Raw genomic sequence first — 6,698 nt, forward strand, 5'->3', positions numbered from 1 at the left:
CTGATTTTGTGATTTTTTTTTTTTTTAAATAAATGATAATAAAAGATTAAAATGTGCACTCATGCCAACAGATCTCTTTTCAAGAATTTCAGCTTTTAATGAGACTTTTTTTACTGTCTCAAACACCACATTCAATTTTTGACTTAACCCCCCAGAATTTTTTTATTTATTTATTTTATTTTATTTTTTTTTAAATCTCAAAATTACAGACTTTTTGTGTTCAATGTTCAAGATTTTTAAAATGATTTATTTCTGTTTGTATTTTTGAATAAGTTATCTGGACAAAAACGAGTGTCACATCGTTGACCCATTCTCAACTTCAACTAATCCTATGAGAACCGATTATAAACAAAAATTGGGGGCTCTGGTATAAAAAATATGATTAGGTCTAAATGCAATTAATTTTCACAGTAGTCGTCTAGTCATACTGCCAGTTGGTTTTTTTTTTTTTTTTTTTACATTGTTGTTACTGAAGTCAAACTGACCTAAAAGAGAAGCATTATTTAAGCGTAATTGATCAATTGCAAAAAAAAAAAAAAAAAATTTTACATGTAGGCTATCGTTGAATCATAGGACCCCAAACATACAGTCATGAAAGTAAATTTCAATAGAACAGTAGGCTATAGCCTAAAAATGCATTCCCGGTCAGACATGTTTTAATGAGTTTGAAATTAACTCCCTCTCATAAAAATGCGTTTTCAACTGTCAGTGAAGGGTTATTGATGGTGACAGGGAGTTCTGGGAGACCTGGCAGAGATATAGGCCCAACACAGTTCGTCTTGCATCTCGGGATCACGCATCTTCCTCTGAATCTCAATAATAAAGTCCATGAACGTCATTTGACTCGTGTCATCTGGATATCAATCACGTTCTTGATGTGCACTGACCGCGGTCATTCGTGAGGGCCCTGAATAGTTAATATCTCTTTGTTATCTACGCTGATCTAATCCCCCGGTGGCTCGCAGTCTCACGTTGTTCGGATCTGGTACAATGAGGCACGGGAGGGGGAGCGTCAACTATTATTTTCGGCTAGCGCGGCCATCTGCTGCGCGCAGGAATCTCAACACCCCAGAGACGCCCCAGTACCCACACTATAACCAGCGAAGATGTTTTAATTAAGGCGAGGCAGGTCAACTCTGATGCTTAATGAATTGCCTTCGCTGCCCTTCCCTTATTGTTCAAACAGCTTCTTGTCTCGCCCCCACCTAAAATACCAAAGAGGGGAAAAAAAGCATTCTTCTAGCTCATTCATGAAACTTTCATGTCTCAGGTGTGAGATCTGAAATCTTACCTAAGATCTAAGGCAATATATACACTAGGGATAGTTCAGTCAAAAATGAAAATTCTCTCAACATTTACTCACCCTCATGCCATCCCAGATGTGAATGACTTTCTTCTACTGAACACAAAGATTTTTAGAAGAGTATCTCTGCTCTGTAGGTCCATACAATGCAAGTGAATGGTGGCCAGAACTTTGAAGGTCCAAAAAGCATAATAAGGCAGCATAAAAGTAATCCATACAACTCCGGTGATTTAATCCATGTCTTCAGAAGTGATATGATAGGTGTGGTTGAGAAACAAATCAATATTTAAGTCATTTACTATAAGTTCTCCTTCCTGCCCAGTAGGTAGTGATATGCATGAAGAATGCGAGTTGCCAAAAACAAAATAAGAACAATTTGAAAGTGAAAGTGGAGATTTATAGTAAAAAAAAAGAACCTAAATATTGATCTTATTTTCACACCAATCATACCACATCTGAACACATGTATGGCTTACTTTTATGCTGTCTTTGTGCTTTTTGGACCTTCAAAATTCTGGCCACCTAGAGAGCTGAGATATTCATCTGGGATGACATAAGTGTGAGTAAATGATGAGAGAGTTTAATTTTTGGGTGAACTTTCCCTTTAACCAATCCAACAGTTAATTTCGAGTGACAAGTTGCTCTATGGCTAAATACAATTTAAATACAATTCAGAAGCTTACCATTCCTTTCATAAATAGCCAACTGTGTAAGCAAATATGCACGTTTTTTTTTTTTTCTTCAATAATCTGTTCTTTAACCATATTTTCTCAGTCCCAAAAGGTGGTACTCAGTTATTCACAGTATAGGCAAAGTCAAGGAGAAGGTGAAAACCTTATGACACAATAATTAGACGAACCTATCAATTAAGTACAGAATTGTGTTTATGGAACCCGAGTCTAAATGAATGTACTTAAAACATAAATAAATAAAAAAAAAAAAAATTATTTATTTATTTATTTATTTATTTATTTATTTTGCTTAGGCTACTCAACAGATGGGTTGGACAGATGTCACAGCGATACCCGGTGGTGATCCATGTTATTGCCTCATTCATAAGGAAGGAGTGCACTATAAGCCTATGGTCCAATTTTGTGACTTTAACCTACGTCTTTATCTCACTAAAATAATAAAATGTGGCATAGAGATACAAAGAGCTGTAGGACTGAGTACCTACCCCAAAATAGTTTAGATTTTAACTTTATTAAAATTCATCTGTTTTTATTTTTGAACATCTCGTACAGCATTGCTGTCGATTTACAAAATCAAATGTACATTTGACTTTTTAAGCGTAGTTGTTCTAAACTGCACACGGCTGGATAAATTTGGCTGTCTTGCTCTGATCTTACTGGTTAATTAAAAACAGCCCATGTTTGCTCAGGTTAATAAAGGACTACATTATTCACTTTGGGGACCTGTGTCCCAGAGCGCTTTAAATCATCCCGGGACAATATTGTAACTCTCTCTCTCTCCGCTCTGATGAAACGCTGAGGGGTCCTGTCACTGGTCGGAGCCCCCCTCCCCACTTTCCATCTGTCCCTCATTGTCCTCTTTATAAAGCGTGTGTATTTTAGCTCATTGTCTTTCGCACATTTATTGACACCTTTTTTAATTCGCCGCTTCTGTCGGCCTTCTCTAGCCGCGGGGCGCTAGTCTCTTCTGCTCCATTAGCTCATTGAAACAGGAGTCTGGTTAAACAAAAGAGATGCAATCTGATCCTCCGACACTTTCTATCTCAGGCCATATACGCCTCTCTTGCGCACACCACAGGTTTTCGTGCCCTGTTTGTCAGTGAGACTGGCCTGTTCATTCACAAGCCAGCAGGGAGGGGTATCTTATTAGCATTAAAAGCCCACACCGTGAAATTCATTTATAATTGCTAGAGAGGGAGAGAGAGAGAGAGATAACGCAAGCATATGCGTCCCGAATTACGTTTGAATAAGTTTGTGATATGTTAACATGGAATGGAATTTGACAGACTGCAATTACGACGCCTTTGTGACTGTCAAAGTCGATTCATAAGAGGCTCGTTCCACGGTGAGCGCCCGTGGAGTAGAAGGTGAGGTGAATCTTAATGTAGCTAAAGAGAAAGCTTAGATATTTAGGCTAGAAGAAACAAAATACAAACCAAACATCAATAATAAAGTTACCTAAATTGCCAAACAGTACTTTGCAGAGTTTTCCGTCACTTAAATTCATTGAGGACATTTGTGGGCCAGGCCCCCCTCATCACAGAGCCTTGTACAACTTTCTGTTAAGATTAAAATAATTAACACGATTTATTTGTGATTCCACAAGTTAAAAGATTTATATGTTCTTCAATAGAAACAGTAGTTGTAGGGGGCTGTTAAAGGAATAGTTCACCCAAAAATGAAAATCATTTACTCACCCTCAGGTCATCCCAGATGTGTATGACTTTCTATCTTCTGCAGAACACAAAGATTTTTTTGAAGAATATCTCAGCTCTATAGGTCCATACAATACAAGTGAATGGTGGCCAGAACTTTAAAGCTCCAAAAAGCACATAAAGGAAGCATAAAAGTAATTCATAAAAATCCAGTGGTTAAATTCATGTCTTCTGAAGCCATGACAGGTTGGGATAAGAAACAGATCCATATTTAAGTCCTTTTTTACTATAAATCTCCACTTTCACTTCCCCATTATTCTCTCTTTTTTTTTTTTTTTTTTTTTTTTTTTTTTTTTGTGCATATCGCAACCTACTGGTCGGGGCTGGTCAAAGGTAGAGATTTATAGTAAAAAAGGACTTCAATTTTGATCGGTTTCTCACCCACACCTGGAGTCGTATGGATTACATTTCTGCTGCCTTTGTGCTTTTTGGAGCTTCAAAGTTCTGGCCACCATTTACTTGCATTTTATGGACCAACAGAGCTGAGATATTCTTCAAAATATCTTCATTTGTGCAGAAGAAAGTAAGTCATGCACATCTGGGATGGCATGAGGGTGAGTAAATGATAAGAGAACCTTACTTTTTGGGTGAACTATTCCTTTACAAGAACTATGATGTCAGTTTACATGCTTTATATCTTGATTTTTAGCATTTTTAAAACATTTTTAGATTTATAATAGTAAGTTAGATTATTTTATTATAGCTTATTAACATTTAAAAAAAAAAAAAATGTAAGTGATTTTCTGGCCCCCTATTGGGCCCCAGCTGTCTGACAATACTGACAAAATGATAATAGTAATTTAGATATTTTCACACTACTGTCTATTTAGTCAACCATAATTTGGCTCTTAGAATCAATGCAGCCTTATCCTTCGTACAACATGTGAAATGTAATCTTTTGACAATTAATTAGTAAGTTGTCTCATTTAAAAAAAACAAAAAACAAAAAAACATTAAGTAATCTACATGTTAATATGTGGCAATACAATTAATTTTGGTTTGAAAATGAGCTATAATTGACTAACGTATTAGAAATCTCACCTATTGGTATTACCCCAGAAACACACCAATAAATAATAATGTGATCAATGTGATCAGCATGGTGTTGTTGTTTAGTGTAAGAAATTAATAAGCTAATAAACAAACAAGCTAATTGACAGTTGACATGGTCAAATTTAATGCAACTGATAGGAGGCTTATGAAGAGTGGCTCTCATTAGCTCTAATTAACCATATCTGTTAAGTCTTTAAATACACTCAGGTACAGTTTAAGGTACATAGCCATCACGGGGGTCGAACCCTTGTTTTGGGCACATATTTGTACCCTTAAGGAGACAAAAAGGTGAACTTTTTTTTGTACACGATAGGTTCTTAGGGTACAATACACAAAATGATTTATAAATGTTAACTAGAGGTACAAAAAAAAAAAATTTCACCTTAAGGGTAGCACCTAAATGATGGCCCTTGTACCTTACACAGTTTAAAAAAGAAAAAAAAGAAAAAGAAAAGAAAAATAAATCCTCATGAAGATACAGAAATTGACATTTCACATAAAAACACTACATTACAACTGGAGATAATCTTATAGATAAGAGACAAATAGATAAAGCAAAACTTTAACTGACAATCATTTAAATTTCTCATATTTAATAGTCAATCTGTGGCATTGTCAGGATTTTGGTAATACCCAAAAAAAAAAAAAAAAAAAAATATATATATATATATAAAATAAAAGTGATACCAAAACTATTTCAGTCAAATACAAAACGTTTTATCCAATGATTGAGCAATATTTTAAATATAAATAAGATCCTAAAATGTAGAACGTTCACCTTTACTGTTATTTGCACAGACTTCATCCAAATGCAGCCCAACACCCCAAATTAGTAATTTAATACCCATTGCCTCCAGTTTTAGTATTCAACTGCCATCTGTTGGTCACCTAGACATCCAAACAGCAGAGACTACCTTAGGTGCATTCCAAAGTAATATAGATGGCAAAAGGCCCCCACATTTGGGTTAAAAGGCCCTATATCATGTAAATATAGGGACAATAGTTATAGGGCAAAATTTGTCAACTAAGGAAAATACTCGAGACCGCAATATGCTTTTCTTGACAAACAAATTAAGAATGCTTATTCAAAATATCCACTTCAAAAAAGGGTTAACCCTTTTCTGTTCAAGTTAATCACATTTGGCATTTCAGAACATCAAGTATTCTATAAACAAATTAATTTCCATTGTGATTTGATCAGTGAATGTGAACCCACTTTGAACATTTCCATAATAAATCTATTCGCCCCACCTAAGACTAGCAATGTGTTTCATGGGGGAACGGTGCTTTTTACCCCAAATACCATTCTTTAACTTATGTGACAGTTATTAAATCACTTTTGATTTCATCACCTTGAACAAAACTGAAAATAAGTATTTGGTCTCAAAATAAAATTTGATAATTCAAGTGATTCTCATTAGTTACATACATTTTCAACATTTTAAATAGGACATTGCACGCAATGATCTAATGGATCAGAGGTATTTTGCAGTGCATAGTAACAAACAGCTGTTTAGGAAAGTACTGTGGGAGTGTGTTGCCATTTAGTGTTTAGAGAGGGAATAAAATCAAAAGTGCCTTTTACCCCAGATGTACATTAACTAGTGATGTAGGTGTTTTTAGAAATGTGCGCTACGAGCCGCTGTTCAGGACCATGGACAGCACCTGTATTTTCGTACGTTGGCACTGTGAACATGAGAAATTGTTTATCAAAAGTTCAATTTAGGCTCAAAGTCATGCATGATACATAATATAACATATATATATATATCTATATTTACTGGGGATTTAGCAAATTAGATGAGGGGTGCCATATAAAATAACATATAGTAAAAGTAATGATCTTCTGCTACCTTACCTGTTAAATGTTAATATGCATCAGCTAATCCCCGTGAATCTTGTTTAAAAAGCCAGACGCAGAATGATGACGACTAA

This window comes from Myxocyprinus asiaticus, chromosome 8 (assembly GCF_019703515.2).
Source record: "Myxocyprinus asiaticus isolate MX2 ecotype Aquarium Trade chromosome 8, UBuf_Myxa_2, whole genome shotgun sequence".
NCBI lineage: Eukaryota > Metazoa > Chordata > Actinopteri > Cypriniformes > Catostomidae > Myxocyprinus > Myxocyprinus asiaticus.